The 13,008-nt window shown below is 41.2% G+C and overlaps 1 protein-coding gene across 2 annotated transcripts in view; it reads right to left on the bottom strand.

Moving 5' to 3' along the window:
- ZMAT4 (zinc finger matrin-type 4) overlaps positions 1 to 13,008 on the bottom strand; it is a 317,747-nt gene that overhangs the window by 121,021 nt on the left and 183,718 nt on the right. The window lies entirely within an intron of this gene.

Raw genomic sequence — 13,008 nt, 5'->3', positions numbered from 1 at the left:
AAAAATGAGATGATTGAAATGATTGGTTACAAACCTTCCAGCTTTGTAATTCTGGGAATCTATTACTTGTGGTATTTGTAAGCATTCAAAAGCCAAAGGCATCACCAGAACAAATGCATTGATTTAGAGATGGTGACTTAGAATAGGCCAATTTTCTGATGTAAAAAGAAATGCATGGCTACGAATAGCTGCTTGTTTGACAAACTATTGTCTGCATCTATTAAAACAAGTATCTAGACAGGTTATGCCAGGCAAACCAAATAACCTGATTCAGGTGATAGAACTACCACAGTATATAAAAATCTTATATGCAAATACAAGGTGCCGATTGAACCAGAAGTCATGTATTATTCAAAATTTGAATTTATGCAACTTTCAAACAGATCTAGAACACCCTGATCTTTATTCACTCTACAGGAAACTCACATAAGCCATTCTGTCTGGCATAGGAATTTATAGAAAAGTTCTTAGGCTCTGTCTCTTTCATCTTCTGAAGGAGGGAAAGAAGAAAACGAACAGGATTTTAGAAGAGAAATATACAATAAACACACTTACACATAAGACAAGCAGAGTTGATAAGATTATTGCTTATCTGTCCTTCTTTCCACATTGTTCACTGTCCCTACCAATGAGAAATGCTTGACTGAATGTTTATAAATACCTGTCTTTGTTACTTTATTACTTCCAGTCATGTTTGTGAGAGCCTTGGGGTTTGAACTGTGCTGTTCATTAGGCAAGCAAACATCTGTAGATCATTGTATGAAGCATTATTTATCACCATCGGAGATCAAGGCAAGGTCCTAGGCCGTACAATCCGAAGTCCTGGGTTTAAGTGCCAATTACATATTTTACTGTGTAACACCAAGCAAGTTACTTTAGCCTGTAGGGTCTCAGTTTCTCTTCAGTAAAATAGAGATAATACTTTGTACTTTGTGTTTGTTATGATGATTAAGTGAAATAATAAATGTGATGTTTCTGATACCAAGTCATTACAATGATCAGCCATGATCATTGATTTTATTATTAAGTTAGATTCAGTGTACCCAACTACAGTTTTACCACATCCCAGGATCTTTAAAATATTATGTATTTTTATTTCACTGTTGAGAGATAGACCTTTGAAATTTATTTTTTATAAATGTAATAAACATAAAGTTACTTGTGCTGTGTAGACAGTTAATTCTTCCTATTCATGGTAGTTATGTTCTGTAAAGTCTCCAAGAACACAAACAGCAAATACTAAACCATTGCTCTTGGAGGAATTCAAGGTTTAGTTTCCTGTGAGTCTGTGTTCACCACACTTTAACCAATTGATCAACATAAAACCATGTTTTATACATGCTTCTGTTTAAGGACACTTTATGTAATATATATGTATGATTGACTCATACACACACACACACACACACATACACACACATATGTTTCATTCAAAGCCAACAACAGTCTAATTCAAGTTTGGATGAAGCTTATTTTCACCATAAGGCACATCACAGCCTTCTTGGGACTTAAAAGCACCAGATAGCACTTTAGCACTATCCCTAGGAGCCATTTTAAACTACAAAATCACCAACAAAAGGCACAAAAATGCAAAAAAAAAAACCCTGGCACTGAATAGATTGCAAAAAGGGCCCTTTGCAACATGAGAGCTGAAGTGAGAAGGCAGAGTGTTGCCTTGTCACCCTCAGGTGAGAACACGCATGTGGAGCAACTCAAACACATTACCAGTTTGCACATGTCTACGAATCACCACTAAGGTGCCATGAGCAGTAATTTTTTGATTGCAGATACACTGTAGTGAGTAGGTAAATTCACAAATACAGAATCTGCAGATAATGAGAATCAACTGTGTGCATATGTGTATACCTGTACATATTTACATACAGTAATATACTCATCCAACCATGTGGCAGGTACTGTATTATTTTAATTATATTGTCTCCTTTATTATTACAGTTATATAATGTAAGTCCACCATAATTTTAAAACATGAAATTGGGGGTGGGGAGGAGTTAAAATAACTTGTAAAGGTTCACACAGATTTTTCCAGAGTTTAAACTTGAGTCTGTTTTCAGAGACTATGTGCTAAATTCACCTACTCTATCAGGAGAAAGGGAGTGTTTTAAAGTCAAGCAAGTGGACAAGCCTAACACATCTTGTAAAAGTATAAAGCAACTACCTTTGATCATCATATTTAACTAAAATTTACATAACCAAGATAATTTAATTTGAAAATAAAGCTATAGCTATGCAAATGTGTATCATTATCCTAATACACATTCCTATTTTTACTCATCCAACAAATATTTATTAAATGCCTACTGTGAGCCATGAAGCATTCTGTGCACAGTCATCACCAGAGAGGCGATGCTGTGGTGTCTGCCTCAGCAGCACACCCCAGAGCCGCTCCGTACCCATCTTCCGGTGCTGCTCACACATGCACACCACTGCGGCCAGTCCAAACTTAGGGGTCAGAGATGAAAGAAAAGGCATTGCTTGGAATTACATAAAGGAGAGTGCTCAACACCCAGTTTTGCTAAGAATAAAAGCTGAAATGCTAAACGGTACCTTTAAGGGACAATGTTTCAACAGGATAGATTAGAGTATCCTGCAATAAGAAACACCACCAAAGTATCACAATAAAGGCATCTTTCTTTTCTTGCAAAATCTGATGAAGGTAGAATGGCCCTCCTCTATCTTGTAGTCTAGTCTTAAAATAATGCAAATTGCATCTAATCACAATCAATTGAAAGTCTGGGGAATGTAGACAGCAAATGGGTTTCAGATGAGCAATGTCTCTGCCACAAACAAACAAATTTTCTTGTTAATCATAAATACAATACCCAACCATTTAGATTATGGGTAATCTTAAATCTCCCTTTGATTAATGGCACACAGTGGAGAATATCCATCACTTAAAGCTTTCTTTTTCTATGCTTCAAATTCTTTTTAAATCACCTATATTCTTTTCAAGAAAAATTTTTAAGAACAGTTCAATGAAGTTTTCTTTTAGGATGTTCTTTAGGATTTTGAGTAAGAACTCAGTCTAATTCTTATTCTAACTATTTTACTTACATGCACTTCTCAAAAAAAGAGGGGGAAACCACTAGCCAGCATTATATTGAAATCCATGATCTCTGTCAGTTCCAATCAGTTAAATGAAGGTGGCTTGTATGCTGTGTTGAAAAATATTTCCCCAAAATTCATGTCCCATCTAAATTTTACAAGGTGAACTTATTTGGAAATAAGGTCTTTGCGGATGTCATAAGTTAAACGAACATGAGTCATGCTGGATTAGGTTGAGCCCTGAAGCCAGTAACTGGTGCCTTTCTAAGTAGAGGAAGAGGACACACTGATACACAGGGAAGAAGGACGGTGCCGACAGAAGCAGAGATTGAAGTGACAGAGCTGGGGCGTCAAGGCGGGAACCCCCAGAAGGTAGGAAGATGCAAGGAAGTATTCCCCCCTAGAGCCTCTGGAGGGAGCCTGGCCATCCACACACCTTGATCCCAGACTCTGGCCTCCAGAACTGTGGAAGGGTACATTTCTATTGTTTTCAGCACCCCAGTTTATGAGAATTCATTGCCATGCCCCAGAAAACTAATACAGATTGGAGTTCAGATTTCAAATAAGATTTAACAATCAGAAGGTAAAAGCATATTAAGGTTATGGCAAAATATGGTTATAATTTTCTCTATTTAGTTTCCACAAATGTTTTGAATTTTAGGCTTATGAGAGGCATTTGATATCACTCGAGTCTTACAGCTTCCCTGGAGGGCTTCTCCACTCTTAGCATGGGGGAGCCACAGGGTTTTCCGCCTTCTCTAGTCTTGAGGTGCCACCCCAAGGTATGTCTTTCTAACTCGCCCCTGCTCTCAGTCACACCCCTCACACCGATCCCTAGCTCAGCGCCTCCCCAGTTTCTCAAAGGTACATGGCCTGGGAAAATGCTTTTGTTTTATATGCACATCATACCACTGCCACCCTCTCCTTGATTCCTCTCCCTCGAGATCATCCACTATAGAGATCAGGGGTCAGCCAACCTCTTATATAAAGGGCCCTGTGGCAAACATTTCAGGCTTTGTGGACTCAATGGTCCCTGTCACGACTGCTCGACTCTGCCATCATAACACAAAACCAGACTAAACAGAACACAAACAAATCGGTGCGGCAGTGTGCCCATAAAACTTCATTTATGGATGCTAAAGTATGAGTTTGATATGTTTGCCACGTGTCACAAAATATTCCTTTTTAATTTCTAACCATCTAAAAACATGAAAACAATTTGCCTTGCAGACTTACAAAACAGGCAGCAGCAGGCGCCTTTTTGCTAAGCCCTGATCTAGATCACTGGTTCTCAAGTAGGGTCAACTTTGCCCCCAGGCAATATTTGATAATGTCTGGAGACATTTTTTATCATTTCATCTAGAGGGGTTCTTCTGGCATCTAATGAGTAGAGGCCAAGGATAATGCTAACCATCCTACGATGCATAAGACAGCCCCCACCCCTAACCAAGAACTATCCAGTCAAAAATGGCAATACCATTGAGATTAGAAACCTTGTTCTAGTATAGGATTCCTAAGAGAAATTGAGAACTCACCCTAATGAATTTCCATAAGTTATACAGTTATTAATGCCTTACTTAAGTGACTCTTTATAAATTCATCTTTGAACTTTCCAAGTGCAGTTATTTTAACAGTTCTCTTTTTTTCCAATTTTATTTTAATCATTGTTCAAGTACAGTTTTCTGTCCTTTACTCCCATCCCAGCCCACCCATCTGTTCCTCCCCACCTCCCTCCCATTTCCACACCCCCCCCAGTTTTTGTCCATGTGTCCTTTATATTTGTTCCTGTAAACCCTTCCCATTCTCCCCTGAAATTCCCCTGAAATTCCCTCCCCTCTCCCCTCTGGTCACTGTCAGCCTATTCTCTATTTCAGTGTCTTTGGTTATATTTTGCTTATTTGTTTGTTTTGTTGTTTAGGTTCCTGTTAAAGGTGAGATCATATGGTATTTATCCCTCACCACCTGGCTTATTTCACTTAGCATAATGCTTTCCAGCTCCATCCATACTGTTGCAAAGGGTAGGAGCTCCTTCTTTCCCTCTGCTGCATAGAATTCCATTGTGTAAATGTACCACAGTTTTTTGATCCATTCATTTACTGATGGGCACCTAGGTTGCTTCCAGCACTTGGCTATTGTAAATTGTGCTGCAATGAACAATCGGGTGCATAGGTTCTTTCAGATTGGTGTTTCAGGGTTCTTAGGATATAATCCCAGCAGTGGAATTGTTGGGTCAAAAGGAAGATTGATTTTTAATTTTCTGAGAAAGTTCCATACTGTTTTCCATAGAAGTTGTACCAGTCTTCAGTCCCACTAACAGTGCACTAGGGTCCCCTTTTCTCCACAACCTCTCCAACACTTGTTGTTTGTTGCTTTGTTTATGATGGCCATTCTGACGAGTGTGAAGTGATATCTCATTATGGTTTTAATTTGCATCTCTCTGATAGCTAGCGATATTGAGCATCTTTTCATGTGTCTCTGGATCCTCTGTGTGTCCTCCTTGGAGAAGTGTCTGTTCAAGTCCTTTGCCCATTTTTTAATTGGGTTGCTTGTCTTCTTAGAGTGGAGTCGTGTAAGTTCTTTATATATTTTGGAGATTAAACCCTCGTCCGAGGTATCATTGGCAAATAAGTTTTCCCATATAGTTGGTTCTCTTTTTATTTTAATACTGTTTTCTTTAGCCATGCAGAAGCTTTTTATTTTGATGAGATCCCATTTGTTTATCCTTTCCTTTATGTCCCTTGCTCTAGGGGACATATCGGTGAAAATACTGCAGCGTGGAATATCTGAGATTTTCCTGCCTATGTTCTCCTCTAGGACTTTAATAGTGTCATGGTTTATATTTAAATCTTTTATCCACCTTGAATTTATTTTTGTGTAAGTTGGTGCTTGAGTTTCATTTTCCTTCACGCAGCTGTCCAGTTCTCCCAACACCATTTGTTGAAGAGGCTATTTTTACTCCATTTTATGTTGCTGCCCCCTTTGTCAAATATTAATTGACCATAGAGACTTGGGTTTATTTCTGGGCTCTCTGTTCTGTTCCATTGGTCCATGTGCCTGTTTTTATGCCAGTACCAGGCTGTTTTGATTACAGTGGCCTTGTAGTACAGTTTAGTATCAGGTATTGTGATCCCTCCTACTTTACTCTTCTTTCTCAAAATTGCAGCAGCTATTCGGGGTCATTTATGGTTCCATATAAATTGTTGAAGTGTTTGTTCTATGTCTGTGAAATATGCCATTGGTACTTTAATAGGTATTGCATTGAATGTGTAAATTGCTTTGGGTAATATGGACATTTTGATTATGTTAATTCTTCCAATCGATGAACACAGTATATGTTTTCATTTGTTTGTGTCTTCCTTGATTTCTTTCTTCAGTGTTGTGTAGTTTTCTGAATATAGGTCTTTTACCTCTTTGGTTAGGTTTATTCCTAGGTATTTTATTTTTCTTTTTGCTATATTGAATGGGATTTTTTTTCTTGATTTCTGCTTCTGCTGTTGCATTATTGGTGTACAAAAATGCCTTTTATTTCTGGATATTGACTTTGTATCCCACTGTTTGTTTTAACAGTTCTTTAATATCCTCTTGCACTTGTAGATCTTCATGGTGTTGTGCCTTGTAGTTGGGCGCATATGTGCCCTCCCACTACATGGTACACCTGAGAAGGGCAAGGGTTTCTTATCTACTTTTATATTCCCAGGACACAGGATATTTGTTGAAAGAAATTGAGCTAGGAAAGTAATGAAATAAAATCTCCAGGTTATGAACTTGCTTAAGGCAGGTACCAGATGAGGGAATTTCAGAAGCTACCTCTATTCCTTAGAGTGGATATTTTCTATCCTAGAATGTCAGCTTTGCTGTCGGGTCAGCTGCCAACAGGATGCCATGCTGGATGCAGTGTGAACAAGCTATGGCCAGAAAGCCTGGTGGGACCGGTGCTGGTTGAGTATCTGCTCAACAAGAAGCTCCAATTAGAGCCAGACCAGACCTCCTGCACCACTCCTGGAGGCACCAGTGATGAATGGGCAAGCATCTGCTGAGCTTGGGGTCAGAAACTGGAAGCCGTATGAGGTGGGGGCAGTTGAGGTCACAGAGACAATAATGGATTTGCAGAACACCCAGCTTGGAGTTTGTCTGCCCTGCTCCCATCTGACATACCCAATGCCCCTTGCATTCTTGACTCAGCTTCCCTGCCCAACTCCTGATTTTCTCTCACCCTTACCCTACTTTGCTCTTCCCTTCTCACAGCTCCTCTGTGCCCCCACCCTAAGCTCCTGCACTGCCTATGCTTATTCTTCCTGTGTTTTCTGGTATCAGCCTATCCACACCCTAATGTCCAGGCCAGCACCTTTACGGGCCCCTGCTGACACACGGTGCAAAGCCCCAATGGTCAGCCTCCCAGGCCCTCAGACCATTTCTCCCATCCTCCAGCATAATCTCTGCTCACATCCGGTCTCCTGCTCACTGTTACTAGCTGCCACCTGGCTCCCTTCTCTGCCCGGACACACTGGATTAATGTCTCATTTGGCAGATTTCTATGGATGTTTGATTCTTCTTCTCTCCAAGGTTTCTGTGACCTTGTACCCTGTGCTAAATTTTTACACTCATACTTGTCCTAAGCAGGAACTGAACAGCAGGTTACATTTTTCTGTCACTGTCTGTGAGGAAGAAGAACGTGGCAGTCCTGCTTGTATACAGGAATGTGACAGAAGACAGAGTAAGTATGGAGATGTGGCTCCTCTCCGAGGAGCACTCACAGACCAAGTGGAAAGGTAAATTCACCCAGAGGAAGGAGCCTTGTATAATAGGCAATACCATATTTTAAGTGTGAAATTATACAGCACAGAATTCTGAGCAGAATAAATAAAAATACCTACATTTCTTGAGTAGACCGAGCTACCATTTATTGAATTCCATGTGACACTGAGACAAGCACTTTGTATTTTTTAATCAGCTGGTAAAACCATCATGGAAATCCTTTGACATGAGTAACAGCACTATACCCATTGTACAGATTAGGAAACGGCAGTTCAGGTGAATGAAGTCCTCAGCTAACGAAGAGTGGGGTCAAGAAATGCCTGACTTCACAGCACCCACTTTATTCACTGCAAATTCTAATAGCCAGGAGAAACTCCACAGATTGGTGGAGGCTTGAACTAAGCCTCGAAGGATGGAAAGTATTTACATCCATGACAGGAAGGGATCTTGGATATAGGATAGCTGCGGGAAAGGTACAGTGGGCTAATGGTACAGAGCATTTGAAGATGTGTGTTGAGGAGACAGAGGAAATAAGGTTGGCCATATATAGGAGGTAACTTGCGCAGCTCCTTGTAGGCTAGGAAGACTAACATGTTTCAATATCATAGCAAACAGCAGAGGTTTTGTGCAGTATCGTAATAAGTTATGTTTTCAGAATAAGACCCTGATACAAAGACATACTTCCTGCCTCAAACGCAAAGGCCCTGACAACAGTTATGTCAGTGTTCCATGAGTTGGATTTGAGGTGCTGCAAGGTGAAATATGTGAAATACACATGAAGGACTACTCTGTCTGGCCAAGTATTTACTTAGGTCCGTGTATTAGTTTCCTATGGCTGCTGTAACAAATTACCACCAGTTTAGTGGCTTAACATAACACAGTTATAGTGTATTACTATTTTAGAGATCAAGAACCTTAATTCCATATGCTACCGTAATTCCTTCTTGCCATGTAACACATATTCACAGGTTCTGGGAATTAGGATGTGGACATTTTTGGACACCACTGTTTGGTTCCCTACAGTCAGTGCTCTTACCTTTGGAGCTCCATCAAAGGCAGACCTAACATATAACCTTATAGGCCAACCAGGCAGCCACTTGGGAAAAAACACAGCTCAGCTCAGTGCACAGGAGCCCAGAAAAACCATCATAAAGCCCATTCAAGTCTCTGTCTGATTGCTCCTCCTCTCCACCCTGGAGGAAGCACTTCCCTTCGTGCAGAGTCAGCTCCCAGTGAGGGGTATCTAGGGCCAGTCCCAGCCTTGAGTGAGCAAGACTGCAGCAGCCTTATGTGTACAGTTCGGCATCAAGCTTCTAGCTCTTTTATCACTTTACATTTCTGCTCTGATAACAAAGTCTCTTCTATATCCCTGAGATCTATACCCTTTCCTGGATCCTCATTCTGGTGTTCAGTTCCTTGTTTTGTCCTCTAGAGATCTTGAGTTTTTCTTGAAAATGACTTACTATTGCTCTACTTGCCAGGCCCCAGACCTGGATCTATGGTCTTGCCCCCAGCGTGGTGGCTGAGTCTCCTTCCTGACAGGTTTCCTTAATGTCAGAGCCTGTTTGTCTCCTCAGCTCCACGCCACTCCCTGTCCATGCTCCCCATGACCACCAGCACTGCCCCTCTCTCATGGGCAGCTCCAGTGCCAGGCCCTGCCTCAGTTCATAGAACTTAGACCTGGAGGTTTGTCTCCAAGGAGATACAACATAAGGTCTCTATGTGGTATTCCCAAGGTAGTGTTTGAACATCCCTGTGCTAATCAGAAAGTTAGAGGTTCTGATACAGGGAAGGAGTCATATCCCATATCAACTCATTTACTAAATGCTCACAGTACCTTATACCTCTCAAATAACTCTTAAATCTATTATTGGCTCTGTATAAGGGTCAGTGAGATAAATTCATCCATCATGAGAATTAAATGACAGGTGAGAAATCTGAGGTTGAAAAAGATAATGGAGCTTCTAAAGATTACGTAACTGGGCAGAGCTCAAGCCTGAGTTCCGGCCTCCTGACTCCCAGGCCAGCATTCTTTCTGCTATTTTATGTCAGTGGGTCAACCTTGTAGACTCTGACTGGGTATCTCAGGGTTAGAAAGACCTATGTCATCCGGGCTGATGTCATTAATGCTGGAACCCCCTGAGAAAATGCCCTGCCAAGTGATTAGCCAGTCTCTGCTTCAACAGCTCCCACAGCCACACATTTTACCTTTAAGTATCTCTGAATATTAATAAACTCTCCCTTATCTTGTGCTCAGATCTAACTCCCTAATTTTCTACTTACTCACTGGCTATATTTGTTGCATCCAAGCACACAAATGCATGTATACACACAACATGAATCTTTCTTTCCCATGACAGCCTTCCAAAAGATTTACCCCTGAGTAATCATTTTCCATGCTTAACAACCCCTGCTTCCTTTACTCTTTCTCCAATGAGGGGATTTTTGTGCCCTTCTACCCTCCGAGTCTCCCCTAAATGCTCCTCACAGTGGGATAAATTACATGGCTCCAGCAACCTCACTCTCACCTCTGATCTGGGCACCAGCTCCATGCTGAGGTCTGCTGACCCTGAAAGAACACGGTGGGTCTAGAGTACTCCCCATGCTCTCATCTTGCAGCAGGACCTAAAATGGCATGAACTAGAAGAGATATTCTGAAACACACTAGGCAAGAATTGAAACTGGTTTTTGTTCAAGTGGCTCTGCCAAGCATTTCAGAAATTCTAGTAAACAGACACCCATCTGGACAAGGCAACTCAAACAACAACGAATTCTGCAGGATGCCCAGGGGATGCTTGAGCCCAGTGCATCCTCAGTAGGAGAAAAGGTAATGATTCACAGGTACCGATTGTTCACCCTCATCTGACGGAATAGCTAGGAGAAGCAATGAGTCATGCTTCAATTATTTCTACCCAGAAATCACTCCAGTTCAAGAGCTTATTATTCATGGAGGGGCAGCTTAAGCAGCATACCGGAGCAGGAGAATTGCTTCTCTCTGGCATCTTGATCCACTTTCTTGGGTTTTATATGTTCTTTTTTCCCTTTTGTTTTCATTATAGAAGTAATTTGAAGCCAGCCTGGTTGATTAGGCAGAGCAGTTCCTAGATGTGCACAGGACAGCCTCAGCGTGGACAATGAAGTCCTTTAGGAACTGCTGGTGGTCTTGGCCACAGGCAGCAAGGAACAATGGCACACAGTCCTAACTCTAATCAAGGGGCTGATGGGGCTGCACCTAGTAACTCAGGAGGCCCATGGCCTGGGTGTTACTTTCTGGTGCCTCTTGGTCCTTATCCTGTATTTGTAGTAACTCAATTTGTGCTTGACACCAAGCCTCTACCTATATCCTAGGCCTGGGAACCAGGCTACTGATTTGTTCCTTACACTTGGTTACCAGCCCAATAGTCTTGTCTTAAATGAGGATGCCCTGCCATGCTTTCAACAGGCCTTCCTTTCCCTAGAACCCCAGGACTGCAGCCAGGGCCTCCGACCACCTGCCAGACATTCCTAATGCCAGTACACTGCTTATGTCTCTGCAGGATCTCTGTACCCAGACTCTCCATTGCTAGGTTTCACTCCTCCATCAAGCCCCCAAACCTTCATCCTGTGCCACACGCCCCTAGTCCTACCCTCTGCTTACACTTTCACTAAGGACTCATCTCCCCCTGGCAGGATGTATTGCTGCTGCCTTTGTTCCCTGTCGGCAGCCCAGTGGACACTAAGCCAAGCCCAGGGACCAATTCACTTCTCAGATGCTTCAATTCTGTATGATGTTCCCACTTTTCAAGACTTTTTTCTGCTCAAAGCAACTTTAGAGGACAACAGATGAGAGGATGAGCACTACAGAGCAGTGATGCGCAGCCTGGGAACCCTGGGCTAGTTGGCAAAGGGAGATGCTGGCACCAGGACACGAGAATCTGTTTCCCCCAGTCCCAAACACGACTGGTGCTACTTCCCCCTCCTCACCACCATTCCCTCCTTGCCTGCCCATCATCCTAGCGTCTGTCACAGTGAGGACTGGGCCAGTTCTGTGGACACCGAGGCAAAGTCACTAAATAAAGATTTCAGTTTAAGTGCCTTTGATTTTTCCTTTGAAATATATAAATTACGCCCAAGTTATATTTACAGCTCTGAGAGTATTTGAATTCAGGAAAACAAACCAGTACTTGGAGATCTTGAGGATGTATTTAAATTGACAAAGAACTATTTTTGCTGTGTGGCAATTTTTTTTACAGAAATAACAACTCTCCGTTTGCTAATTAAGATGATAAACAAAGGTACAGCTCCTCTTCCATCACTACCTCTGAGGTTAAATTTAACAGCAATCCTCTGCTTAGGCAGAGAGAACAAATGGGCTAGTTGCTCGTTCATGGAAAACAGGTAAATTTTCCAGTGCCTGTTTCTCTGAGGTGTCTATTTTAAGAGATTTGAAGGGGAGTAGGTTACAAGGTGAGTATCCAACCTTTTAAAGAGCAAGAATCAGGAGTTTCAACCATGTGGCTGCCTATCAAATACTCATACAGAGTGTGCCCCCAAAATAAGCTGGGCTTGTCACTGGATTTCATGTTTCACAATCCTATCCTACCTGTGAATGTCAAAGCCACCCTTGCAAAAACAATAGTCTTTAGTTGGACTAAGTAGAAAAATATAGTGAAAAGATCCCTTGCTATTCTCAAAGTAAAAGAAGGTCTTTCTCTTAATAAAAACACTGCTGAGGATAAAAGCCAAGTATTGTTTTAGACATTCTCCAATTTCCAAAATACCATTTAAAAAAGAATTACACCCACGATTTATTCACAGTTCATTAGACAGCAAGATAAAATGAATTGCTAAATTTTAATTGCACTGAAAAAGTAGACATCATGATATACACCCCCAACTTCTTCACCTTGTCTAATTCACATCTTCACCATAATGTAAACCTTGTCCAATTAGCCTACCTTGATTAAATTAAAGCAGTACACAGTTTTTTTTAGTTTTGTAATTCGATAGGCTTCTGAAGAATGTCTTCAGTTAAGCAATTAGAAGGCCAAATGTTATCAATATGTAAGCTTTTTATTGTGAAAGTTCATAGGGTGAGTCACAGGATTCCCTATGAAGATGATAGTAATTTCATCTCGTAAAAAGATGGAATACTGTCATTTGTTACATGATGGACCTTATATGCTAATTGACTAAGTCAGATAAAAA

Source organism: Phyllostomus discolor, chromosome 11 (genome assembly GCF_004126475.2).
Source record: "Phyllostomus discolor isolate MPI-MPIP mPhyDis1 chromosome 11, mPhyDis1.pri.v3, whole genome shotgun sequence".
Taxonomy (NCBI): Eukaryota; Metazoa; Chordata; class Mammalia; order Chiroptera; family Phyllostomidae; genus Phyllostomus; species Phyllostomus discolor.
The sequence above is the reverse complement of the archived record's forward strand: the minus strand, read 5'-3'. Positions and strand labels throughout refer to the sequence as shown.